Raw genomic sequence first — 27,815 nt, 5'->3', positions numbered from 1 at the left:
GCAGAAGAAACTCTAATATATAAAAAAAAGAAAGGGGAGCCTGGGTGGCTCAGTCAGTTGAGTGGCCGACTTCAGCTCAGGTCATGATCTCACGGTTTGTGGGTTCAAGTCCCATGTCGGGCTCTGTGTTGACAGCTCAGAGCCTGGAGCCTGCCTTGGATTCTGTGTCTCCCTCTCTCTCTGCCCCTCCCCAATCCCCACCCCCACCCCCGCTTTCTCTCTCTTAAATAAAGAAAAAAGAAAAAAAGAAAAAAGAACAGGTGACTCTTGATCTTGGGGTCATGAGTTCAAGCCCCCATGTTGGATGTAGAGATTACTTAAATAAACAACAAAATAATAAACTAAATAAATAAGTGCATAAACAAACAAGAAGGAGAAGGAGAAGGAGAAGGAGAAGGAGAAGGAGAAGGAGAAGAAGAAGAAGAAGAAGAAGAAGAAGAAGAAGAAGAAGAGCAGCAGCAGCAGCGGATTCAGGAGCCAAATTCTAGTCCAGGCTGTCACCAGGCAGCAAGCCACTTTTTTCTTTTCAGGCCCAGATTCTTTTTTTTTTTTTTTTTAATATGAAATTTATTGTCAAATTGGTTTCCATACAACACCCAGTGCTCATCCCAACAGGTGCCTTCCTCAATGCCCATCACCCACTCTTCCCTCCCTCCCACCCCCCATCAACCCTCAGTTTATTCTCAGTTTTTAAGAGTCTCTTATGTTTTGGCTCCCTCCCTCTCTAACCTTTTTTTTTTCCCTTCCCCTCCCCCATGGTCTTCTGTTACGTTTCTCAGGATCCACATAAGAGTGAAAACATATGGTATCTGTCTTTCTCTTTATGACTTATTTCACTTAGCATCACACTCTCCAGTTCCATCCACGTTGCTACAAAAGGCCGTATTTCATTCTTTCTCATTGTCAGGCCAAGATTCTTGAACAATCCGATGAAAGCAATCCTCCTTCCACCCTCTTCCTCTCTGAGATAGAGAGGATTGCTGTCCACCACTTAGTAGTGGTGGACACTCACTAGTAGTCATCGCAATCTACTTTCTTGAATCAGACACTTGCTTGTCTCTTTCAGCTTGTAATGCATCCCAAAGGTTCTGCCCTCAGCCCTTTTTGCTTCTTTCCCCCACCCCCTTCCAAATCTGTTGCTGCCTTCTACTCTGAGTTTTAGACCTACATTCTCAACTGCCTCTTCAGCGTGTCCTTACGGCACTTCAGACTTAACAAACTCATCATCCTCCTGCGTTCAAAAACATATGAGATAGGGCGCCCATTAGGGCCAAGATCAGGCTCTTTAGCATAGCATTCAGAGATCCCTAAACCAGGCCACCCTCTTAAGCCTCATGTCTCCCTATACCGTACCCTCTAGGGGTTATGAACTAGTTTGGACCACAGGCCAAATATGGCCCATGTTTATTAAGATCATATAAACAGCCTAGAAAGACATGTACATGTCTATCTCCATCACTCAAAATACAAACTCTAGTTGTACAAAGACCATGTTTTTAACTTATCATTTCGGTATCACTGTAGGACCTAGCACTGGCCTACATCAAAAAAAATACTTGTCTAGCTGAGTATCATCTCCATATGCAACCCCAGGATTATAAGAATCAGAGGAAGTCATGGTAATGAAGAAATGCTTTGAAATCATTTCATAAATCATTATATAAGTATGCAGATGGAAGTGATGATTATATTCTGCCCCCATTCTTCCAGTTCTAGAAGTGAAAGCTTTCTCCAACTTCTTGTGGACCACCAAGAAACATGGGGCCTTAGGTACAAACTAGATTTAGCAAGTCAGAGGCAATGGAAAAGATGTATGTATAAATGGCCAAAGTCTTAAGTTTCTGTCAGCAGGGACATACCGGGACTGCTAAAATGGAACTCTCTTCAGTCATTCCCCTAGGCACTGCAGGCCACCAGCTGCAGTTCTCCCTAGCCAAGTCTCCAAAGATCTCCCATCTGTTTGCCCCAGCTCAAAGGCCCTTTCCAGTGAAGGCTCCCAAAAGAAGAAAGCGCCTGGAAAAACTTGGACTCACATTCTGGCTTTGCTCACATTCTTGTCAGTTAATAGCTGACAAGTAATTAACCATTTAACTTTTCTGATCTGTGTCCTTATCTGTCAAATGGGAATCTCATCCGTCTCTGTAAGGGTTTTTGTAAGGATGAAAGAAGTAAAGCTTCTAGCTCAGAGCCTGTGCTCCTGGGTTGGATATGTTTAGAGCCACAGTTCTGTCAGTCCCAGTTTGGGGCAACTCTTCTGGGCTGGAGCCCTACGATGCTGGGGGGGCATCAAGAGGATAACCCCCACTACACAGCCTTGGCTCAGATTCCTCAGCACCCTACCCTGCCTCCAGCCTTCCCTGGGTCAGCACCACCAGCGTCTTGCTACAGAGCTTCCTTTCCCATAGGCACTGCCCCTTGTCCCCACAGTGTCAGGGAGCAGCTTCCAGGGAGGTGGGGTGGACATGTTGACCTGAGGTCTCATAGTCAGGTCTGCCCTGGCTGACCCTTACCCCAGACTGTGCGGAGAGGAGCGCTAGGTCTATCCTGTGGCAGAGCGTGCAGGTCACAGGGCCTGTCACATCTTCCCCGGCTGCCACTTCATTATACCATATGGAACACAAGGCCTGCCCTGAGCCGGTTCTAAACAGCTCCCTTAGGCCCAACCATACTTGTCTATGGGCTCTCTAGCCACAGTCAGCAGCAAGATTCTACCAAAGACACGGTTAAAGGAGTTTCTCCATAGGGCTGAAAAACCTCAGACATTAAGAGAGGCAGGAGACAGGCAGAAGACCCTGAAGGTAGGAGTTTAGAAAATAAATCAGTTTCTCTGGGGACTTTTGGAGGAAGCAGGAGTGGGATAAATGAATGGTAGCCCAGGGCAAGCCAGAGAGGAGTCTGGAAAGCTGGGAGCTTAGATCTTAGTGCCCAACTCTGCCTCCCTGGGACAATTAAATTTGACCATATCACCTCCCACGGAACAGGGGACTAGGGTGCCAATAATCCGGCTCTGATTTTCTTTAAAGATAACATAGTGCCAGGTGGCTTGGACATTCATCACTGCTTGTGGTTCAGATCACAGTCACACCATAGATGTATAATGAAGAGCCACAGAAAAGCTGTCAGGGCTTCCTTTTCCTTCTGCACTTGTCTGGATGTCTGGGGAATGCTTTGAATCTCAAGAGAAAGGCAGAGGATGCATTCATTCAATAGATATTATTGCCACCAGGGAGTGGCCAACAACATGGAAAGGACCCCAGTCCCTCTCCCTCCTTGTATAGCTGCATCATTGCCCGTTAGCAAAACCCTTCATTCTACGGCCTTGTGGCTCTTGCTCTGTCAAAAAGCAGAGAAAGGAGTTCCTCTGTTTTGAGGACTCCCTCAACCTCTCCAGCCTGCCTGCCATGCATGGCTCCTTGATTTTTCTCGCCAGGCTTACTCTAGGAGGGCTGCCCTGCCACGGGAATGCCATGAGGCAGCTGACCTCAGAGACTAGCATTCTAAGTCCCAACTGTAGGCCTCGCCCTCTAAAGAGGTGGGATCTGTTGACATGTTTCCACAGTCTATCCCAGAGGCCACCGGAGGTGCATACCAGAACAATATCCACCAGCCAGAGCACCCGTGGAGGACTGAGCTGAGGGCTCCAAGAAGGAAGAGATGAGTCAATCTTCAATTTAGAGCCGCCTTGGGGAAAAGGACCATGCTCTGCATCAAACTCACTCTTACCAAAGACAGCCTTCCTTGGGGCACCTGGGTGGCTCAGCTGGTTAGGCATCCAACTCTTGATTTTGTCTTAGGTCACAATCTCATGGTTCACAAGTTTGAGACCCGCATCCGGTTCTATGCTGACAATGAGGAGCCTACTTGGGATTCCCTCTCTCTCTGTTCCTTCACCCCTGTGTGCTGTCTCAAAATAAACAAATAAACTTAAAAAAAAAAAAAAAAAGAAAAAGAAAAAGAAAAGGGAGCCTCCCTGCTCTTCTCAGAAACAGGTATTAATCCAATGCTCCTCAACACTGGCTCCCAGAAACATACACACTCCCTCTACACTGGGGTGCAGGGAGTGTGTCTAAGAGAAGGTTTAGGAGAGAGTCTCTTTGCACTCCATCCCCCTTCCCAGGGGGAGCGAAAGGGAAGAACGTGGTTTCTCCAGGTAACGTTCAACCCTCTCTTCCCCAACACCTGCACCCGTGTGGCAGGGAATCAGCCAGTTTGAAAACATGACTCAGCATACACAGACAGCTTCCTGAAACAATAATCCTAGGCAGGAGCCAGCAGCCTGAGAAGGAAGCTCCAGAGGCTGGGGACAAAGGGCAAATGCTCCTAAAGGAGCTATAATTCAGGAAAAATGGTGGAGAGGGGCAGGGCATTTCCCTCTCTAACTCCCAACCAGTGCTCTTTCTCCCAGCCCTTGGAGAGCAAAACCAGAATTCCTGACCACTTTCTGGCCACTTTTTCCCTCACTTTGGGGAAAGGAACAGGATTGGCATTCCTGCTTTCTGCCATTGCCCTTTCTTGCCCCTTTCCAAGCCTGGACCACGGCAAGGGGTACTGCATGGGGTCTCCCTTCCCTGCACCTGCAAGAAGGCTCAGGCCACTACACCCCAGAAGGGGATGATGGAGAAGGGGCTGAGCGAGGGCACATACAAGTCTTGCCAGTGCACACCTAGAGAAAGAAGAAGCTATTCTTCTAGAAGTTTCCAGACCACAGTCTCTGTGGTTCAAAGTCCATCTAGGCCATGGCCCAGGCGGAGTTGAAGGACTTCGCTTAAAACTCTAGTATCTATCCCCACAGCCTCTCTGGGATGGGAGGATAGGGGAGAGAATGCCAGAAAAGAGGTCATAACCCAACTGCCAGTACTGTAGACCTGCAAGAAAGAGGCCCAGGAAGCAGGGTGACTGACTGCTTCCCTGGCAAGAAAGTCTGCACAACAGGTATGTACTGTCATCACATGGGCACAACCCACCAGGGTTCCAGGCCCTTGGCAAACCGGAGGGAAGCCACCAGTTCTTACTGGGTGGCACTATGGGATGGGCTTGGCCTAATGCTCCAATGCAGAGAACAAGCTATGACCCCAAGAATGCTGACAGAACTTCTGGGACAGGTGGGTCCAGAAGCAATGCTCTCTCAGAGTGCACCAGCACCTGTTCTGGGATTCTCCCCTCTTCCAGCTCAGGGGCTGGAAGCCAGGAGCAGAATGCCCACTCAGTGAGGGCTCACATCATGCTTGAAGGTACAGGTGAGAGCAAGGCTCTGTCATCTGCCCCAGGGATGTGTCACACCTCTTCCACTGGGCTGGTAGGAACTCTAGGTTTTCAGTCCCCATGGCCCAGCCAAGCTACCCAGGTGGAATGTCTGCCAGAGCCTCTGGGGCCATGAAGGTGACAGCCTGGGCTGCAGGCATGGAAGCCTACTTTGCACGGGGCAAATTTCTCTAAAGGGTTCCAACCTTAGCAAGGTAGGACAGCAGGCTGTAACTGATGACAACCTCCCTTTTTCTATCCATCTTGCCCCCACATTCCCTTGTGAGGTGTGGTTCTTTTGATTTTTTGTGTCTCCATCTGAACATTTGGTATGAAATGGGAGCATCATACATGCTGGCAGGCAGCAGTTTGGAGTGTGGAGACCTGGCCCCTGGGCATCACTCATATGCCAGGCGGGACACAGAGGCAGTGCTGTAGGCTAGAAATGCAGCTTTATGACCAGGCCCATATCTACTTCCTGCATCAAGACTAGATGACTTCAGTGTTTTTTTGGTTCTTGTTTTTAAACCCAATCTATTCCTTAATCCACCCAAAAAACTCCCATTGACCAGGCCCACTTCTTATCAGTTTCTATTCTTGTAGCCCAGTGGGAGGAAGGAACCAGGCAGGGAGACTTGTACAGTTCCCGACAAGATCAGACGTTGGAGGACGGCCAGCCCTTCAATGGCAGCTGTAGGCTAAGCTGGGGCAGAAGCACTGTGTCAAGAGATGGGTCCTACTGCAAGGCTTACTTAAAATAAGACAGAACTCCTACAGGGTACAGTTATGTAGGTGCTAATCCCCTGGGACCTAAGGATGGAGCCAGCAAACCCTGGATAGAGAGGAGGGTGAGCCAGGCACTTGATCAGGAGGTAGTCTAGCTCTCTTGGAGGAGATCCATGGTAGTATGGGTCCTAAGGGCTGCCTTACACAGGAAGGCAGGTCAGAGCTAGGAAGCCGAGACTCTAGCAGAAGGGCATGCAGAGTTATGCTGGCCTGGAGATAGGTATCTCCTGCGGTGGAGTACTCTGAAAACCCTAAAAACAAACCAGTCGTCTGCACTTTGTGAGCCAGGCTGCTTTTATTCTCTATCTTTAGCTTTGTTTCGTTCTTCTTTTATATTTAGTAATGTCGTTTGGAAAGGTCAGCCTATGGCAGCTATGCTAATGGAAACCCAAAGAAGGTGTTTGTAGCCATGCTTGGACAGGAGATTAAAGGGAAATGATGTCCTCTCTCTCCCCTGGGAGTGGAGGTAGACAGAAGTGGAGTAAAAGGATGGAGGAGCCCAGAGTTGGGCCCGCTGCTTGGTCACTGTGTCTTCTGGATGTTGCCTTTCCAACAGAGACCTTGGAAGTTCCACTTACAGGGCTTGAGTCTGAGCTCAGCCTGCTGCCATCAGAGACTTCCAGCACCAACTCCACAGGCAGCTTTGGGAAGCACCCCTACCCCGTCTCCCTGTTTTTCCCTGTGTCACTTCAGGAGGCAGAAAGCAAGTGGCCAGTAAACTGGAGAGCCCAGCTCTGGACTGCGCCATGCCCAACAATTGCTGTCATTTCTCCCTTGCTCTGCCTGAGCAATCTTCTTTACTGAGGAGTTGATACTATGCTGTGACTGACTCAGGCAGGGCCCCCGGGATACAGAACATCTCTAAGGTTGCTGGGTAATACACTTCATCACCTCTGGAAAGTAGCAATATCAGCTGGTACCTTGCAGTGCCTCTGATGCTCACTCCCAGGTAAGTGGAGTCAGGGGTGTGGGAGCAAGGCGCCCTCCCCAGTCCTATTCTCCAGAAGTGACTCATCCTCCTGGATCTGGTTAAGATGATACCCATCATGATAAGCATTAATGATGTCAACTTCAGGGGATGTGGAAGGGAGGAATGCACAGATCAGGGTCCAATACAATGGTCCCGAGGGAGCAGTCTCTATTGTCTGGCTTATTATGTATTTTGTCGTTATATAGGGATGCACTAGTTTAGGACTGAAGCTATGCAAGGTTGATCCGGGGGCTATGAATAGGGGGTCCCAGGGCGTGCTTTCAAGCCCTTTGCCTTCTTTGGTGAGACTGGGGCATCCCCACCCCAACATGTGCCTATGAGTTAACATTTGACAGTGAACTCTGGACTAAATTCAGAGGACCTCAATTCCAGAACTGGCTCTGCTGTTAGACAGTTGGGTCTTTGGGCAGATCATATCTCTCTGGGCCCCAGGTCCTCCATCTGTAAAATGTGCATGATAATGCCTGCCCTACTTGCCCATGATAGTCCCTGCCAAGATGAAATAAGCGAGGACCGTAAGCGCGCGATGTACCTGAAGTACCATGGAGTTTCAGCCTCACCGAGAGGAGAGAGGCAGGGACAAGAGTAGACACTGTGGCTAAGCCTAAGGGAACAAGGAGGTGTGAGCCCGGCTGGGTGACCACTTAGAACACGGCCCCAGGCAGAAACAGGCTGACAGGGGGCCTCCAGGAGGCGAGCATGAGGCGCAGACCAAGCACGCTAGTCAGTTTGGGCTGGCAGACAGTTCAGGAGGGAAGAACTAACTTGCTATCCACAAATATATGAAGGGCAGGAGGAAAGATGTACGATAAGATGGTCAGAATGAAAGAGGAATTCAGTCCCAAACTCAGAAGAGCCCCACTGCACTCTCTGAGCCCTTAGGAGTTGGTGAGAATTGCCCTCAAGCTCCTCGGACCTCCAGCATTTTGTTAATATATCATTCACGCTTTCGAACTCCCCTGAAGCCCCTCATGGGGACAGCCTTCCCTCTCTGGATCAGAGACTCAGGGACGTGACCCACCCAAGGCAAGAAGCCTGTGCCAGAATGAACATAAAGGCTCCTGTAAGTTGGAGGCTCAAAGCCCAGAGCTCTTTCTACAACACGTTGTTGCTGGCTCTGCCAAGCTGGGTCAAATACCTATTCCCTCACAAACTGGAGGCAGAAGTCAAAACTGTGCTATTTATCTATCTCTTCCTGAAACTGGCACCACAGTCCTGGGTTTTCTCTTCCAAGGGAGAAGACAGAGGGGCACAACTGTCCCCAGTAGGAAATAACCCAACATAATCCAGAAAGCACCACAGCCCCAGAGCTACATCCTTATCCAGGCCCCACCAGGAAACAATACGGAGGATGGTGAACACCCAGGAAGCCACAAGGACAGACGAAGGCAGCACCAGGGCGGAAGCCTGAGAGTTGGGCCAATGCCTCCTCTGTTTACTGGGACCAGTTCGATGCAACAGTGAGGGTCTTCCTCTTGTCAACAGACCCCTGCGTAACATTATCCACCATGCAGATGGCCCTGGGCCACCACGAAGAAGGGACCTTTGGCCATAACCTGCCTATGCCTGCTCTTTGACCTGCGGTCCAAGGGATGAATCACTCCTTGTGGCTAGGCAGTTGAAACAGTGAGAAAACACCTAAAAAAACCCCACTTCAACACTAGAAAGAGCCCCAGTCTACGTCAGATGAGCTGGGTTCTTTCACCTTTTTTTTTTAATTAAAAAAAATGTTTATTTATTTTTGAGAGAGACAGAGACAGAATGTGACTGGGTTAGGGGCAGAGAGAGAGGGAGACACAGGATCCAAACCAGGCTCCAGGCTCCGAGCTGTCAGCACAGAACCTGATGCGGGGCTCAAACCCACGAGCTGAGAGATCATGACCTGAGCTGAAGTCAGACACGCAACCAACTGAGCCACCCAGGCACCCCTGGGTTCTTCCACCTTCTGATTTGAAGGCAGTGGGCAAATTTCTCAACTTCTACTTCCTGATCTATAAATGGAATGGTTCGATGATTTGAAATTCCATTCTACATTTTATTTTTTTATTAGTTTTTAATGTTTATTTATTTTTGAGAGAGAGAGACAGACAGAGCATGAGAGGGAAGGGTAGAAAGGGTGGGAGAAACAGAATCCAAAGCAGGCTCCAGGCTCTGAGCTGTCAGCACAGAGCCCGACACGGGGAACTCACAAACCGTGAGATCATGACCTGAGCTGAAGTTGGACGCTTAACCGACTGAGCCACTCAGGGGCCCCCCCGTTCTACATTTTAGCATTTAGTTCTTAACAAGGAAAATCAATAAATGGCAATAAATCCTTATCAGTTTGTCCACAGTGGTGTTTCTGACATGTAAGTCAGGCATAGAACTACTGCAAGATCTCCCTGAGTCCAAACGCACACCGTGCACTGTCAGCTGCCTCAACATGTGGAGTCTCTGTAGTGGATGACAACCCTACTTTCCTTTGGGGAACCACCTCTCTTCAAATTTCCATTTCTGTGCCCCGTAACCCAGGCCTGGCCAACGAGAGCATGAAATGCATTCAGTCACCATAGCGGGGGTAGGGCCGGCCCTGCTGGCAGGCCAATGGGAACTGAGAGTGGCGTCATCACACACAGTGGTGGCACGGTCACACAGTGAGATGGATGTTGGTTGAGCCCCACCTCCCATCTTCCCTGCATGTGGCCAGCCACACCCTCCTCAGCTATGAGTCAACCTGAGGCTGGATGAGTTGGATTTTTGGCCTTTGTAAGTGAAGAAGTCCAATGACACAATCTTGCACACATGTATAGCCAACTCCCATTTCATTTAAAGGAATTTTTAGAAAGCCACTTACTATATAACTTGCCATCTGACGCAGAAGGACTGCCCTGAACCTGTCCCTAAAATCCCTTCCCCGATAGGTCAATCCAGCTGAGAGGCCACACAAACAGAAACGGTCCTGGGATTCCCCAGCAGTGGCCCAGTTCTGGCCAGGACCCTAGTCCTTCTCCAGCCAGAGACACTGTCCAGATAAGCTGATGGTGAGGGAAGCTCTGACACACATGGCCTTCCTGGATGGTCCGGAGTCAGCACTGTCCACTGCCAGAGTCCCTCAATCATATGGAAGACTCAGCAGGGGAGGGTGTCATGCCTTTTGCTGCCTGGAAAGGCCCTGAACCAACTGAATCAGGCAGGAGAAGAGAATATAGACCCTGGCTATGGGATACAATGGAAGCCAGGACCCTCGATCCCATTCCTCGTCTGACAATGGATTTGGGGGGATCCCCTTCCAAACCTGTTTCTCAACCTGTTAAGAGTCACATCTGGCATTTCAAATATTGCCAAACTTCCCCCTGAATTCTAGACCCAACTATTTCCTTCATTTCTGGATGTCACCCCTTGATGATATGCCTTAGAGGTGCCCCAAAATACCTCAAACTCAACCTGCCCCAAACCAAACTCATGTATGCTCTAAGCTCCCAAACCTGGTCCTCTTTCTGTGTTCCCAGTTTCTGGGAAAGGGACATCATCCATCCAACCCTGAAACCTAGAAGCCATCTGTGCCCCCCTTTCTTTCAATCTCCCTCAGTCAACCTCATACCAAGTCCACCTGATTTTTACCACCTAAATCTCTCATCTTTCTACTTTTCTATGTGTCTATCACTATCACACTATCCAGGGCACTGTCAACCTTCACCTACAGTAGCCCCCTGACTGTTAAAGCCCCAGACCTACTAGAAACCCTCCTATGCATTGTCCACAGGGAAGCCAAAATGATCTTCACAAATGCAAATCCCATCAGATCCCCATCTCTGAATCCTTCTAGCAAAAGAGCCAGGCCTTCCCAAACACCAGAGCTGGCTGGGTGAATGGCAAGGTAATCTTCAGACCAAAATGGACCAGGCAGATCCAGAAGATGATGCTTAGTCCAAAGCCCTGGCCCCACCTTAGGGTGGCTTCCCACCCTGGGGTCAGGCTCAGAATTGGCTCCGTCTTGCCAGGATTGACCCCTCCCCCAGTGCAAGCCTCATCTGACCACAGATGGAAACAGGAGCTGGCGGCCAGGCAGGGGAAACCCAGCTGGGCTGAAGCCAGAGACTGTATTTCAGGAAGGAAAGGAGATAGACCAAGAACAGTGCCACAATAGACTGTCAGTATCTGTGGGGCCGGCTGAGAGAAGGCAGCTGTCGGGAGTATAAAACTCAAGGAGTCTATCTCTTCCCTCTTATCAGACTGACCCTTGGCAGCTTCACAGCCTGTGGAGAACAAACAGTCATTAACAACTCCACCCACACTTCCTGCAAACACAATCCTTGTGTGACCAGCCAGTCCTACAAGAAAGCCTGTTCCTTCCTGCACCAAGGTGGGTCTTCCGGCCCATTTCTTGGCCAGACCCCTCCATCCTGGCCCTCCTTCTTGGGCAATTATCCCAAAAACCTTATGTTCTGTCCAAACTGGTCTCCTCTAGGTACCGAGTTGTGCCCTGCCCTTTCAGTTCAGGCCTTCGCATCCTGGCGAGTATGGGCTTTTCCTCACTGCCCTCCTCTCTCCTCTACTATGAAGCCCTCCCCCACCTCGTTCCAGACCTGCCCTGTATCCATGCCACTGATGTGCCCCTTCCTGTGATCAGCCTGTGATCTCACCTCCCACCCTGGCTGTGGGGGGGAAAAAAAAAAAAAAAAAAAAAAAACCCTGGCTAAAGCAGAGCCCAGGGCATAAGAGGGTAGCATATGAGAATTGGGAGCAGAAAGAAACGGGAACCTATAAACAGTCACTCTGGGGCCACTCTGGCCAGTATAGGAAGAGAGGAATGTGATGAGAGACCAGATGGGTTTTTCTGCCTGAATTCAGGACAGAATTAAAGTACAGGTTAGGAGGTGAGGATGAGAACAATAGGAGGCCTGAGGACAGATGTCCCGGCTCTAAGAGCCCAATTGTCTAGAGATGCCACAGCAGGCTGGCTGCTGTTTAGTCCATCCAAGCAGGTTAGAAGAAAAGTCAAACTGATTCCCATAAGGGTCTGGACCATATAGTGGTATCCTGGGCCCCCAGCATTACCTCCCCCCTGAGGACATGGTGTTCCTCTGTTGGGTCTACCAGATGGTTTGAGAGCAAGTCCTTGAGTAGGTCTTTAAATTCTGTATTTGGACTCTGAGGCCTCAGGAGAGGCAGGGACTTGCCCAGGGTCACAAAGCATCAAACCCCCTGTGGGTAGGTAAGGCAGCAAGAACCCTGTATGTGTGCAACCAGACTGGGCCCTGGGCTGTGAAAATCATGGAGGGGGGTCCCCTGACCAAACAAGCTGCTTCCCCTTTAGAAAAGCTAAGTCGGCCCTGCCCTGAAGCTCCGCCGTCCTCAGCCAGCTCAGGCCTCCATGTTGGCCTCACTGGCTGCCAACAGTGAAGGCCTGGCTGCTCCTTGTTTTGCACAGGATGAAGAGCAGGGGAGGCGCACAGGTCCCGGGTAGGTAGAAATTACCAGGATAGGTGGCTCGAGTGGAAGAAGACACCTTTCAAAATACCTCACCCAGGTTTGAAAGGAGGTGAGGTGTCTTCTGTGTTATGTGCAAAAAATGCCACTTGAGAGATCAAAATTCACATTCATCCTACAAGTTTGTCCACTGCTGCTTTTAGGGTCAAGAGTGAATTACTCTTCAAGCACTGAGGAAGTGCCTTCATCAGGCAGCTGCCACTTTGGCCTTTGGCTGAACCTTCTTGATGTCAATTGTTTACTCCCCATTTCATAGCATCTTCCTGCCTAAGGAAGGCCTTGACTCCTCTCCACTAGAAGAACCTGAACAGGCCCCCCATTCCTCTCCTCTTCCCCTTCACTCTTTCCTGTGGTACCTAGGCTCTCTTCCTAAGCGATGCCAGAGGCCCCAAGAACCCAGAGGCTAAACAGGCATCAGTTCAGGGAAACACCAAGCCCTCTGGGACAGGACAGGACAGAGAGATGGCCAACCCCTGGAAAATCCCTCACGGCCTGCCAACCCCAGACTCACATGGCTCTCTAGAGAACCCAAGAAAGACAGGAACCAGGAGCAGCTCAGGGGCTCTCTCCCTTCTCCTGCCTTGCCAGCATAGCCTCAGTCTCTTTGGCTGCTGTTTTATTTGCACAGCCAAAGGACTCAGCACAGGCCCACAGAGACTTTCATTTCCTCCTAACTCTGGTTCTAGTTCACCATTAGCATCAAAGGATTGGCATTTTGTCTTTAATTGAACTTGGGTGGGAATGAGGGTTGGAGGGAACTCCATTTATGGGTCAGGGGAGATTCAAAGTTCTCCTAATGTCCCTTTCAATCCAAAGAAAGCCTGCAGAAGGAAGGAGGGAATAGGGGAGGAGCTGTGGGGGTGACAGGAGAGAGGAGGGGGCATCTCCAGCCCATCCCCCAATTCCCCCACCTGTGTCTCTTCCTACAATCCACCTCTCACCCTCCCCTCTTCACTATTTCTCCAAATTCCCTTTAGCCACACAAATAAATAACTTGTTGATTTTTCCTCACCAGAGCAGCTCCCCCTAGACCAATTAGCTATTTGCATTCATTACTGATTTTCTTCCTCAGAAGGCTACTGATCTGTTCAGGCTGGGAGGTTGTTGCCTACTGGTGGTGCTAGGACTTTGCAGCAGAAGGATTCCAGAAAGAGCAGAGCAGGATAAGGTCCCTAGGTCATGCCACAACACCTCAGGGTCCCCTGCCCTCTCTCAAGCCCTGCAAGGCTGCTCTTTCGGAAGCAGGAAAGGCCTCACCCATGAAATGCACAGAAGTGGGGCTACTTTTTGTGTCCCTCTGGTATGTTTCCTATCCTGATTCTACAGAAGAAGAGAAGGAGAGAAGAGAGACCCTAATGGGCAAAGACAATAATTCAGGAAGAGATGAAAAACAAAGGGCTACAGGACAGAGAACAAAGCCCCTCAGGGCAGGAGACTCACTGGCTCTGGCTCCCCTCCCACCTCAGCAGCCCGTAAATGGCTTTCCCTCCCTGGGCTTCCTCTCTTGCAGAGTCACATTTCCCTTGAAGGAAAAAGCTGAGTTGAAAATGCTTTTAACACTCGATTCCAAAACTATTTGTTTTGTTTTAACACTACTATACACAAATAAAAATTTAGCATTGATATCAAAATTACAATTATATTTTTCTCTAAATTTCCCTTGTCCTTGGTTCACCTTACTGTACATGATACTATGCACTACATTTATAGATTGCAGATTATCACATATATTTGAATGCCAACAGCTGGAGCTGAGGGGAACAATCCTCTTCACTCCAGAAAGATGACCTTCTCTCTGAGAATCTGTGGGGATAAAGTATCCTCTGGCATAGCTACTCCTGCCCCCCACCCCAGAGAAGATCCTGATCTCTCCTTCCTATGCCTGTAAGAAAAAATTTCCCCAGTTGTCAGCTAGAAAGTTGGGGGGGCCCAAAGCCCAGCCTATGCCCTGGAGCCTTACAGGAGATCTGCGATGGCAACATGAAGGCTCCACTGACAATATGCTGTAATTACACTAATGATTTATAAATCAGCACCAAGAAATCCTCTAGAATGGCTGGTTACGGACACACACAGGCATCCCTGGTGAGCACAGGACAACAGGAGGAAAAGCCTGCTCTCCCCAGATAACAAGTTCAGGCCCTCCCCTTCAGAAATGTCACTCGGAGATGTCTGCCCTAATAGCAAGGACTTACTGTTAACAAGCACCCTGAGAAGAAAAGAAGCAAAACCTGAAAACCCAGGTCCCCAGAGATGTGAGGTAGGCCCTTGAGTTAGTAAGGGCTCAGGTGTGCGAAACATGGGGCAGAGAACTGAGAGTAGGAAAGGGGAAGGAAGGAGAAGCCCATAATGGGCTCATACACGCAGAGAGAAGAGACCCAGGCGTGCTCAGCCTGCGCCATGGAGCCCCAGCTGCTTTCAGGAGGTGCAGGGCTTCTGTGGCTTTAGGGCCCCACCTCCTCAGGGCTGAGGCCCCAAATTTCAGGAAACGTTGAATCAGGAGTAATGAGCTCACCAGGGTTCCAGACATGCCATCAGCATCCTCTGTGCAGCTCCTCCAAAGTAAGGCCACATCATCTTCTCCTGCAAACTCTTCCTCCTCCTGACCTCTCTGTGTCTGCTAAAGGGACCGACCTCATCACCCAGGTACTGAAATGTCCAACCCCAGCCAATCAAGTGGCTGTTCCACAAGATGAGATCTACTTTCACAATCTCTCTAGAATCAGTCTCTTCTTTTCCATTCTTACTGCCAAATTCCAGCTTTCATTATGTCTCACCTGGACCCTATCTACTTAGTTTTCCATTTCCTCCCTCCCTTCTTTTCTTGTCCCCTTATGACCCACTATATCCTGTTGCCAGTCTGCCCCTTGCCTGCTCAGACACTTGTCAGAACTAAGTGTGCCATGTGCTAGCTGCCAATCCAGGTCCTCATCTAGTGGCTTTCTGGACTGATCTCCTGTAGTGTCCATTTCCTCTTCTTCTGGGGACTTTAACTTTTGGACACAGTCTGGGTGTGGGGGGGTGGGCAGGATTGCCTACCATGCCACCAGCCCTCCCTGCCAGGCTGGGCCAACCAGCCATTTCCTCCCTGGGATGTGAATCCCAAATTGTGGTGACAAAATTACTGAGTACGGTTGCAGCAGATTTATCCTGGCAACAGTGGTACCTTGAAGTCAGCTGGCCTTTGGTTCTTGCTGTACCACTCTGAGACCCTGGAGGGGACATGGGTGTTGAGTCATCTCTGATTCCAGGAGTCCCTACAATCTTCTAAGGAAGTCCTTTCCTGCCAAAGTCAGCCAAGTTGTTGCTTGTAACCAAACAGGATTTTCTTAGTGCTTTTTGACATACCTTTCCTATGTTCCAGCCAAATGGGAAAACTCCCTATATATAAGTGCCATTACAGCCTCCCTCTGGACCTGTTGGCCTGCACACCTCTCCATCCCACAGGCAATGCTGGAGTTCTACTTGCCTGCTCAGGGCCCATCTTCTGAACCTTCTACAGGGATGGCTTCTGCTTCCTGTAAACCAACAAGCCACTAGCTGCTCCTTCTGCCTTTAACTGTAGACGACACTGGTGTACTTGGCTTAGCCCCTTCGAGAGGACAGTGACTTACTTGGTCCTTATCTCCTCCACAACACCCAGAATGGTTTTAGGTTCAGTAAAATTCACCAGACTCTGGGGGCAGATAACCCAAAAGACAATTAGAGGCTTACTGGGCAAAGCAGACAACGAGTGACAAAGAATGTAGGGTGTGCCATCAGAAAGACCTGAGTTTGAATTCCAGATCCTACACTTAAGAGATGTTTGAGTTTGGGCAAGTCTGGTAAGTTCCACAAGTCTCAGTTCTTCATCTACAAGGTAGTTACCATGATGCCAAACTTGCAATGTTGCTGTGAACATTTGACAAGCTAACATGTGAGAGCATCTAGCACCATGCCTGGCTAGTAGCTAAGCACACAGGAAACTCCAGCCATCATTCCAGCTATTAGTAGCTGGTTTAGTGAAGCTCTATCAGAGGGCTGGAGTCGGGAGTCCTAGGGCTTGTTGGGTGACCCACAGTGCACCTCTCTCTTCCACTATAACCTCACTTGGATCTGGATTGGCCCTATAAACCTCCTGAAAAACAACAGGAGGAAAATGCTTCACAAAGTAAAATCATAATGTAAGGGATTCCTCTTTTCCAAATTTCAGAGATTCCCAGGTGTCCTGTCAAGTGCATGGCCATGACAGGACTCCAACTGGCAGATACTCCAAGCTGCTCAGTCTGAGAGGCAGAGTCAGGGAAAATGACGATGTGGTTCAGCGTCTGCTTTCTCATGTGCACACAGCCATCCCTTTTCCAAAGCCTCGGTTCCTAAATGTCCTGCTTTTGTAGGGCCTTCCTTCAAATAACCATGGGGTGGTGTCCACTTCGTGGTTACAGCAGGACTGGGAGCCCAGGCACCACAAGTCACCCTACCATTAACCTAGCCAACACTAGGCAGTAGGAGAACGAAAGGAAAGGCTAACCCAGTGCAGCAGCCAGAACAAACCTGGGTTGGGAAGCAAGGTGGAAGGAAGTGCCTCTTAAGATTTGCATCTGCCTGTATTAATCTCCCAAGCAACTGTAATAGCCCAAACCAGTGATTCTCAAAGCGTTATCCCTAAGGAGCTGAGCAGAAATGCAAATTCTAGGCCCCACCCAGAATGACTGAATCAGAAAACTCTGGGAGTGGGGCCCAGCAATCTGTGCCTTAAACAGCTCTCTAGGGGGTTCTGATGCCTGCTCCACCATGAGGAATCTTGCCTTAAACCTTTAACCACAAGACCCTCCGCTTTAACTCAAACATTTGCTGAACACACATTTGAAGACCTTGCACAGTCTAATGGGGGCCCAAATCAAATACACAAGGCAGGATGTGGCATAAAAGAAGTCAAAGGAATCACTTTCCACTCCTCTTCCCAGACTCCTACCCTTCAGACCTTCTCTTGCCATGACTGGGGAAAAGAGAACACAAGTTTTGGAAACTCATCCCCAATGCTGCTATTTCGGACACCTCAATCACAGGTAGCTTTCTTAAGAAGAGTAATCCTCACCCTGAGGCATATCTCAGGTCCAGAAGCTTGGCATGTGGGGAAATGCTCCCACAAAGCCACGACCAGTGGTTCTTAGGGGCTTGGAAATTGGCCCCATTGGGGGGTTTGGGCTCAGAAAGTTCCTAGAGGGCCATGAACAAGCCACAGCACATCACAACAATGCATTCCTGGGCAAGGCCACTCACACAGGCCCCTGGCAAGCTTGTACACGAGTGTACAGATGCAGACATAAACACACACACACACACACACACACACACACACACACACACACACAGAGTTGGCCCCTTGGCCTCCCTTCCTCTAATCTCAAGTTACAAGGTTAAAGGCTTCCTATTCACAGCCAAAGGGGAGGGATTAAAGGGGGGTGCTGGAGCATCGAACCATCTGGTTCAGATAAAGATTGCTCATTCAGGACCCCAGCAAAGTCCCAGAACCTCCTGAGCCTTCCTGATGGCTCAAAGACTTTCCTCCCTCCCCCTACTTCCCACAGAGAAACCAAGGACTGGGCTGTAAAGGGGTGATCCAAAGGCAAATTTGCCAAAGGAAGACTAGAAAACAAAAAACTAAATTAGGCATGTCTGTGCCACCTCTCTGAGCCCTAGTTCCCTCTTCCCTTCAGATCCTGAACACCACGACTAAACTTGAGATCACCGCCTACAGACACTGTGCCTTCCTCCACAAAGAGCTCAGGGCACCTAGCAGGCATCCTTCCTTGAACCAGCAACCCCCTCCAAAGTTAGCAGCAGATTCCAGATAAGTTTTAGGGGTGTGGTCTCCCGGATTCCTCTTATGCCACCAAGGTAAGAGGTTTCCTCCATCTCAGAGGGACTTCAGAGCCCACCAGGCATAATAAGAGGGAGGGATGACCCACCAGCTTCTAGACAAAGCTGGGAGTGTGAGTTACTGGCTAGAAAGGACTGTTTCCCAGAGACTCCAGAATGCCCTGAACCCCCCTCAGTGGCTTTGGCTGGAAGAGGCTGCCAGTCCTTTTCTGCCACCACCACCCGCCTTCCCAATACCTTAGACTCTGTTCTTCAGTGCTTTACGCAGCTGTAAAGCAAGAGGCAAGATGGGAGATGGATGCAGTTGGCAAGAAATAGAAATTGAAAGGCTAACTTGAAAAAACAAGCCATTGGGTGGGTGACTGTCTACAAGCAGAGAGGGCCCAAAGTGGGATTTGGAAAGGAGAAGGGGGTTAACAGAAGTGGTAGAAAGCTAAAGGGTAACCTAAAGTGAGCTTAGCCCAGAGCTGCAGCAGGGGGCTGGGAAGTTTGGTCCAGTTACAGAGGAATGGCTGGAGGAAAAAAAAAAAAAAAAATGACTTCCATTCCAAGGCATGGGCTCGGGCCAGCCCCCGAAAGGGCTGGAGCATGGTCTTGGCCAAGTTCCTGGTTTATGTCATGCCTCAGTTTCTCCAAAGTGGGAAGGAGGTCAGCTGTTAGATCTTATCGGAAAGAACTGGGCCATTGGGGGTGGCTAGGGGGCAGTGCCAAGTAGGGGAAAGAGGAGAGAGGTGCTGATGATGCAAAGACAGCCTGTGGCTAAGAGGTGCGGGGCAGGGGTCTCCAGGTAGCGCAGAGGCCGGGAGCGCGCGGGGGGTTGGGGGTACGAAGTAGCCAATGGACAGTAAGTCAGGACTGGGGCAGGGAGCGCTTCCCAGAGCTGGGGCTGGGGGCTGCCACCATGGAGTGGAACAGTCGCGCCTCAAAGGCTGGGAGCGGCTTGAGGTGCAGAAGCAGAAGGCGGGGATGGGGATTGAGGCCAAGACAAGCGGACCCCCGTCCCCATGGGGGAACCCAGAGCTCCGACCCCGGAGAAGTTGCCGGGGTGGACCGGGCCGGTCTGGGCCGCTGGGCCAAGCCAGCTGCCCGCGCGGAAGGGGTTCGGGCAGCAAGGGGCCCGGGGCGCCCGCATCCCGCCCGCCCTCATCCCGCCCGCGCACCTCAATCAGCGCCGGGCGCAGCGCGGGCCATGCTCGCCGCTCCTGCCGCCGCCTCCGCCCGTGCAGAAAGCCGCCGCCGCTGGCGGCGTCCGGACCCGTTAGCTCCGCGGCTCCCTCGTCTGTCCGCAGCGGGCCAGTCCCGCCCTTGCCGGCTCTGCCCTCCCGGAGCGAGCCGCCGCCGCCGCCGCCTCAGTCCGGCCCCTCCCCCCACCCCAGCCCGGCTTGAAGGGAAGGGTGGGGGAAGGGGGCAGCTGCCCCCTCCCCACTCACATCCTCCCCGTCTCTCCCCTCCCTCCTCCACCCGCACGCGCGTGGGCATGCTGGGATATGGAGTGCAGCCGGCGCTGAGCCGCTAGGGGTGCCCCACATCCAGGACTACAGCTCCCAGAAGATAGCGTGCGAGCCTTAGGGATTGTGGGCTTTGTAGTTCGACTGGAACCCGGAGGGGGGGCGTCTACCGCGTAGGAGGTGGGGTCAGGGGGGGATGGGAAATCTCCATTCCCAGAAGGCTGGGCTCCCCGCGTTTGAAACGGAGGATGTGGGGGTCTGCGGTGCCTCGCGCCTGGGTTGAATACCTGGATCCCCAGGGAGGCGCCAACTGTAGCCCAGGATGCCTCTCAGACGCGGCTGTGGCCAGCTGCGGCCGAGCCCGGCTGAAGGGGAAGCCTCCAGGCCCCCGAACAGCGCCTCGGGTACCGTTCCCACTCGCGCTCCCAAAGAGCTATGACCTGAGACCAGCTTGGCTTCGTGCCCGGGCTCTGCAAGCCGGAGCTGCGGTGGGGCCTCTGCGCCCAGGCCGGAGGAAAAGGGACTCCAGGAGCTGCGTGGGCGTGGGGTTTTCCCCACCCGGGAAAAGGGAGCCGAGTGACTGTGGGTTTCGCGGAGCGCTCGCACGCTGGGGCACCTCCTCCCAGTCGTACTCTTTTTTGTCAGATGCTCTTAGCTCCCTACTGTTTAGGGTAAGGTGCGCACATTTTAAAGATTTTTTTCCATGTCTTCTCTTATCAAGTCTTTTCCCCAACTTCCAAACCTAACTCAGATCCGTCCTGAAGCTCCAGGTCGACTGCGGTTTCACCTCCTCTGGCAGAGCAGAAGGCTGTAGGTCAGTGGTTCTCAAACTTTGGCGTGTATTAGATTCTCCCGAGAGCTTGTTCACATACAAGGGGCTCCCACTCGCAGTTTGTTTCATTAACTCTAGGGTGGACCTGGGAATTTGTATTTCTAAGAACGTCCCAGGTAATGTTGATGTTGCTGTTCTGGGGAACCACTTTGAGAACCGCTACTGTTGTTGTTTGTTCGCTAGACTTCTGGCATTGTCCTTCAAGGATGGGCCTGCTGTGGAATATTGGCCTCTGAAGAGCCAGACCATAGGAAGGCAGGGTCCTAGTGCAGTTTAACATAGTAATCCTCTTTTTAATTGTAATAAATAAACAAACCAATTCATCCAGTAAAGAAAAATACAGTGTGGGCCCTCTGACTGAAAGGTGTTCCAGACCTTAGCCCTTGTCGTTTGCTCTAAAGCTGGGAAGGTTTTCAGTTGCCAAAGTGGCAGCTGAGGTGCACCTGGTGCTGCCTCCCCCTCCCGCTCCCCCATGGATGTAAGCCAAGGGGCGTGATCTCAATCCCAGAGGACACTCTAGAATCCATGGCCTCTGGGTGGGCTATGACCTAAAACAGGCCCCGAGAGTGAGAGGTGGGGAGGTGGGTTCCTGACCCATCAGGTAGACTCTCCTTACCACCTGCTGTCCTGCGGTTCTGGGAACTACAAAACTCTGGAGACAAAACTTGATGTCCATCACCTTCAGACATGATCCTAGACTCTTCCAGCTGTTAGGTGACAATGATTTGCTGCTTGACCAAACTTTGGCCAGACTAGTCTGAGCTCTCTTTTCCGTTAGGCCTCAACCTTGGCCTATAAAAACTACACTCTCAACACGAATTATTTCATCCATCCTCCTTCCCCCACATTAAAGACTTAAACACAATAACGGTTTCGAATGGCTCAAAGCCACATCCCTAGGAGGACCCTAGCCCCTTTAAAGTACCTGTCAGAAAAAGCTTAAGGCTACTGGAAGAATTTACTGTTTGTGCTAGCCAATCCCTGATGATAGGTGACTACTCCTACTTAAGCATTTCCTAAAAAGGGCTTGCAACTGTGATTTCTTCCTCTGTCCCTTTGAGATGTATATATATCTCCTAGAGCTCTCGTGTGCCTTTCCCAAAGACCTGAAAGCCATTCCTTTGAAATGTAATCATCAGGAAGGATAAGGCCTCGGTCTCCCAGTCTCTGTGGGAGGATAGAATCCTAACTTCCGATAATTGTCAGCTAACAGGCACAGCTAGCCTAAGCATTTACACTGACCAACCCTTTGTAATTTTTCACTTCCCTGACTCTACTGAGCCCCTGCTCACCTCCCTCTATACTCCCTCATTCTCTCTTTAAAATACCCTGTCACCTCTACAAATCCAAATTGAGTTCAGTTCACACTGGACCTTCTTCCTTACTGCAGTAGTATATTCTTGGTTGAAATCTGTCCTTACCACTTTAACTAGTGTCTGGCTTTGTTTATCTTTGACAAAGGGGGTTTGTACTCAGTCCTCAGGGCCCAGGCTCCAGGCTTCTGCCTATGCACCAAGGGCCAAAGGGTGAGTTATTCCTAGGTCCTTGGGTAAGTAGCCACGTAGCCACCAGAGGCATTGGACTTTGACTAAAGTTAATTCTGGAATGCTTTCCTGTTTCCTTTAGATTTGTCCCCTACACAGACTACGTAAGTCCACAAGCAACCTCTGCACCCCAGTCAAGTGCGATAGAAACATTCCCTTACATGCAGAAGGTAAGTGAAGGTTTTTGAGTTTACATCGATCTCCCAAATGTCTGTTAGCAGATTATTCAGGGAGAATTAAGATGCCCTTTCATGGGCAGGACAGAAAGACCCTCTCTAAGCCTCAGCTCCAGCAGGAACCCTCACTGTCACCCTTTACCACCTCCCAATTAGATGTCAAAATAGTTCACCCATTTCCCCTTCCTGGTTCTGCTTTCCCATCCCCTCCACCAATCCAAATTCTGCCTGACTGTCCAAAGTCTACCTTGAGCCTTCCTTACTCCAGAAGGTTCTCCCCAACTGCCTCAGTGTGGCATTTGGATTTGAATCATTTACTGAAAAGCCTAGCTTTGCTGGTGAACTATCCAGTGCAAGAGAGGCAGTAAAACAGGTATTCGCGAGTTGGAAAGTGGCAGATAAAAGCACAGGGCTTTGGAGGCAGACAGCTACTAATAGCAAGGTGCAAAGAGGAGCTGGCTCCCTCACTCCCTGGGTTTCTGTTTGGGGGACAGAAGCTTAAAGTTGGAGCGGTCTGACAGCTCCCACCCCGAATGCTGTGTGTGACTCAGAGCAAGTTACACAATTCTTTCATCTGTAAAATGGGAATAATAATAATAATGAAAAGACCTTATTTCTTAGATTTGTTGTAAAGATTGAATGAAAAATACTATGATCTTAGATAGGAAGACTATCAAAAATAAATCAAGTTAATCTGTAAATTCAAGGTGATTCCATTACCAATATCAGCAGGTTTTTTTGTTTGTTTGTTAATTTTTAGAGGTGGGAGAGAAAAGTAGATACACTGATTTTTAATTTTTTTTTCAACGTTTATTTATTTTTGGGACAGAGAGAGACAGAGCATGAACAGGGAAGGGGCAGAGAGAGGGAGACACAGAATCGGAAACAGGCTCCAGGCTCCGAGCCATCAGCCCAGAGCCCGACGCGGGGCTCGAACTCACGGACCGCGAGATCGTGACCTGGCTGAAGTCGGACGCTTAACCGACTGCGCCATCCAGGCGCCCCTACACTGATTTTTAAAAATTATTTGGGAGGCACCTAATTTCAGCTCAGGTCATGATATCGTGCTTCTTGAGATCAGCCCTGTGTCCACTTCTGCACTGACAGCAGGGAGCCTGCCTGGGATTCTCTCTCTCTCTCCCTCTTTCTATGCCCTTTCCCCACGTTCTCCCTCAAAATAAATAAACAAACATGAAAAAAAAGAGAGAGAGAGACCTCATTTAATAGTATATACTGAAATCATATTTATGGAATGATAAGATGTCTGGGGTCTGCTTCAAAATAATCCAGGGTTGGGTGCAAGTATAGATACAAGGTTGACTGAATTGATCATCGTTGGAGTGGGGAATGATTGTTACTTGGGGTTCATTATAACAGCTTTTTCTACTTTTGCCTGTGTTTGAAGCTTTCCACAATACAATGGTTTAAAAATTTTTTAGTCAGATCTCTGCCATATGTCGAGCTAAAAACCACCACCACCACCAAAAAGTGAGTTAATAGAAAATGGGAGATGGGAACGCAAACTGGTGCAGCCACTCTGGAAAACAGTACGGAGGTTCCTCAAAAAACTACAAAATAGAACTACCCTACGACCCAGCAATTGCATTACTAGGCATTTATCCACGGGATACAGGTGTGCTGTTTCGAAGGGACACATGCACCCCGATGTTTATAGCAGCACTATCCACAATAGCCAAAGTATGGAAAGAGCCCAAATGTCCATCGATGGATGAATGGATAAAGAAGATGTGGTGTATATATACAATGGAGTATTACTCGGCAATCAAAAAGAATGTGATCTTGCCATTTGCAACTACGTGGATGGAACTGGAGGGTATTATGCTAAGTGAAATTAGTCAGAGAAAGACAAAAATCGTATGACTTCACTCATAGGAGGACTTTAAGAGACAAAACAGATGAATGTAAAGGAAGGGAAACAAAAATAATATAAAAACAGGGAGGGGGACAAAACAGAAGAGACTCATAAATATGGAGAACAAACTGAGGGTTGCTGGAGGGGTTGTGGGAGGGGGGATGGGCTAAATGGGTAAGGGGCACTAAGGAATCTCCTGAAATCCTTGTTGCACTATATGCTAACTAATTTGGGTGTAAATTAAAAAAAAAAAAAATTAAAAAAAGAAAAAAGAAAATGGGAGATATTTTTGCAATTTATTTTTTATTGTTATTGTTATCTTTTTATTCGAGAGAGAGAGTGTGTGAGTAGGAGAGGGGCAGAGGGAGAGAGAATCTCAAGCAGGCTCCACGCTCAGCTCTGAGCTTGATGCAGGGCTCAACCCCATGACCCTGAAATCATGACCTGAGCTGAAATCAAGAGTTGGACACTCAACTGACTGAGCCCACCCAGGTGCCCCCATTTTTGCAATTTATTTTAAAAGGTGAGGAGCGGGGCTCCTGGGTGGCGCAGTCGGTTGGGCGTCCGACTTCAGCCAGGTCATGATCTCGCGGTCTGTGAATTCGAGCCCCGCGTCAGGCTCTGGGCTGATGGCTCAGAGCCTGGAGCCTGTTTCCGATTCTGTGTCTCCCTCTCTCTCTGCCCCTCCCCCGTTCATGCTCTGTCTCTCTCTGTCCCAAAAATAAATAAACGTTGAAAAAAAAATAAATAATAAATAAAAAAAAAATAATAGGGGCGCCTGGGTGGCTCAGTCGGTTAAGCGTCCGACTTCGGCTCAGGTCACGATCTCAAGGTCCGTGAGTTCGAGCCCCGCGTCAGGCTCTGGGCGGATGGCTCAGAGCCTGGAGCCTGCTTCCGATTCTGTGTCTCCCTCTCTCTCTCCCCCTGCCCCATTCATGCTCTGTCTCTCTCTCTGTCTCAAAAATAAATAAAACGTTAATATATATATATATATATTTAAAAAATAAAAATAAAAAAAAATAAAAGGTGAGGAGCTAATACAAAATGCTTTTGTAAATCAGTAAGAAGACCAAGTAATCACTAGGAAATGTAAAAATTATATGAAAAGAGAGTTCACAATAAAAGAGAAAACAATGGCTCTGACATGAAAAGATGCAGAGCTTTATTTTCTAAAAAATCGTGGAAAACTATACATGAGATTTACCACCTTAACCATTTTAAGCATACAGTTCAGTAGCGTTAAGTAAATTCACATTACTGTGCGCCCATCACCACCATCCATCCACAGAGCTCTTTTCATCGTGCAAAACTGAAAAGTTCTATACCCATTAAACAATGACTCCTCACATTCTCCCCTCCCCCCAGCTCCTGACAACCACCATTCGACCTTCCGTCTCTATAAATTCGACTATGAAGTCATATCAGCGTGAGGACAGTATTTGTCCTTTTATGTCTGGCTTGTTTCACTTAGCATAATGTCTTCAATGTTCATCCACATTGTAGCATGTGTCAGGACTTCCTTCCTTTTTTAGGCTGAATAACATTCTGTTGTATGTATGTACCACATTTGATCTATTTATTTGTCGTTTGACACTTGGATTGCTTCTATCTTTTGGCTCTTGCAAATAAAGCCACTATGAACACAGGTGTACAAGTTTGTCTTTAAGTCCCTGTTTTCAGTCCTTTTAGGTATATACCCACAAGTGGAATTGCTGTGTCATATGACAATTCTGTTTTTAATTTTTTGAGGACCCATCATAACATTTGCCATAATGGCTGTACCATTTTACATTCCCACAGCAGTGACAAAGGTTTCAGTCTTTCCACATCCTCACTAACCATTATTTTCTCAGAGCTTCACTCTTAGTAAAAGAAATGCAAATTAAAACCACACTGAAATATCATTTTTCACCTATCAGATTGGCAAAGACCAAAAAGCTTGATAACTATCTTGGCAAGAGTGTGGGGAACAGGATTCTTATACACTGTCAGTGTGACGGGATATTGGTTCAGCCTGGAAGAAGAGTGACTTGGTAATATCTTCATATTATACGTGCACACACCGTTTGACCTCGCAGTTTTTTTTATTTAAAAAAATTTTTTTAATGTTTATTTATTTTTGAGAGAGACAGAATGCGAGTGGGTTAGGGGCAGAGAGAAAGGGAGACACACAATCCAAAGCAGGCTCCAGTCTCCGAGCGGCCAGCACAGAGTCCGACGCAGGGCTCAAACCCACGAGCTGTGAGATCATGACCTGAGCCAAAGTCGGATGCTCAACCGACTGAGCCACCCAGGCACCCCTTGACCTTGCAGTTTCTAAGAAAGTGTCCTATTTACACATTTTCTTGATTACAACATTATTACAACATTTGTTACAACGTTGTAAGAGCAAATATTAAAAATGATTGGCACCTATATGTTGGGGCACCTGGGTGGCTCTGTTGGACGAGGATCCCACTCTTAATTTCAGCTCAGGTCATGATTACAGGGCTGTGGGATCCAGTCCTGAGTCAGGTTCAGTGCTGAGCATGGACCCTGCTTAAGATTCTCTCTCTCTGGGTGCCTGGGTGGCTAAGTCAGTTAAGTGTCTGACTTCGGCTCAAGTTGTGATCTCAAGGTTTGTGAATTTGAGCCCCAAGTTGGGCTCTCTGTTGTCAGCATGGAGCCTGCTTTGGATCCTCTGTCCCCCTCTCTCTCTGCCCGTCCCCCTTGCTTGTTCTCTGTCCCTCTCTCTGTCCCTCTCTTTCTCAAAAATTAAAAAAGAAGATCTAGAAGTTGATGATCCAAATTAAAGACTAAAATGAATAGATTGAAGCAGCTTCAATTGATAGTGTCTTTTGTTTTTACTTCAATGGATAACAAACTACTGGAGAGCGGACTGGCTTTTGTAGGTCAAAACAGACCTTCAAGAAATATTGATTAAATTAATGAAATTATTTTTTAGTCTCTGGCAGAACTGAATTGGCAGGCCACTTGGAGAGGTTAAGTGGCTCGTCCAAGGTCATTCTTATATAATATATATTACCTATTTCTTGTGTACAAAGCACAGTGGAGAGCACTGTGAAATTGAAAAATTGGACCCCACCTTATAAAAGCTTGAGATTTAGTAAAGCATTCTGGCAGACACCATTAAAAATAGCAAGATGGTGTGTGTGTGCGTGTGCACATGTGTGTGTTTAAAGACTTTATTTTTGAGTAATCTCTAACTCAACATGGGGCTCAGACTCACAACCCTGAGATCAAGAGTTACATGCTGTACTGACTGATCCAGCCAGGTGCCCCCTAAATATCAAGGTTTTTTTTTTTTTTTTTTTTTCTGGCCCTTTCAATTATATCGATAGAGACCATTGTTCTGATGGATAAATTAAGGCACAGATCAAAGAAGCAGTTTCTCAAAAGCCATATGAAGAAACAGAAAGGTGCTGCTGACTATAACAGAGGTCATCCTCACATTTGTGGCCCATCCTTAGTGTTCTAGGGGATTCATTTAGGGGAAGCATTTCTCATCAATGTTCCATGCACTGCATCAGCCTTCTCAAACGTGTCCATGTCCTGTGAGATGCTCCTCTATGAAAGGATTCCATAACCTGTGT

At 48.9% G+C, this 27,815-nt stretch overlaps 1 protein-coding gene across 2 annotated transcripts in view; it reads right to left on the bottom strand.

Moving 5' to 3' along the window:
• ST3GAL2 (ST3 beta-galactoside alpha-2,3-sialyltransferase 2) overlaps positions 1-19,822 on the bottom strand; it is a 49,831-nt gene extending 30,009 nt beyond the window's left edge. The window contains exons 1-2 of one of the 2 annotated variants that reach the window (XM_045443495.1): positions 19,510-19,754; positions 15,654-15,794 (exon numbers count right to left, since the gene is read on the bottom strand). The gene's annotated coding sequence lies outside the window, so the exon portion shown is untranslated. Of the gene's footprint in view, positions 1-15,653; positions 15,795-19,509 lie in introns of both variants that reach the window. The other variant, XM_045443494.1, reaches the window with a different exon arrangement.
• Between the last annotated feature and the right edge of the window lie 7,993 nt (positions 19,823-27,815).

Source organism: Leopardus geoffroyi, chromosome E2 (genome assembly GCF_018350155.1).
Source record: "Leopardus geoffroyi isolate Oge1 chromosome E2, O.geoffroyi_Oge1_pat1.0, whole genome shotgun sequence".
Taxonomy (NCBI): Eukaryota; Metazoa; Chordata; class Mammalia; order Carnivora; family Felidae; genus Leopardus; species Leopardus geoffroyi.
This window is presented reverse-complemented; position numbering and strand designations above follow the sequence as displayed.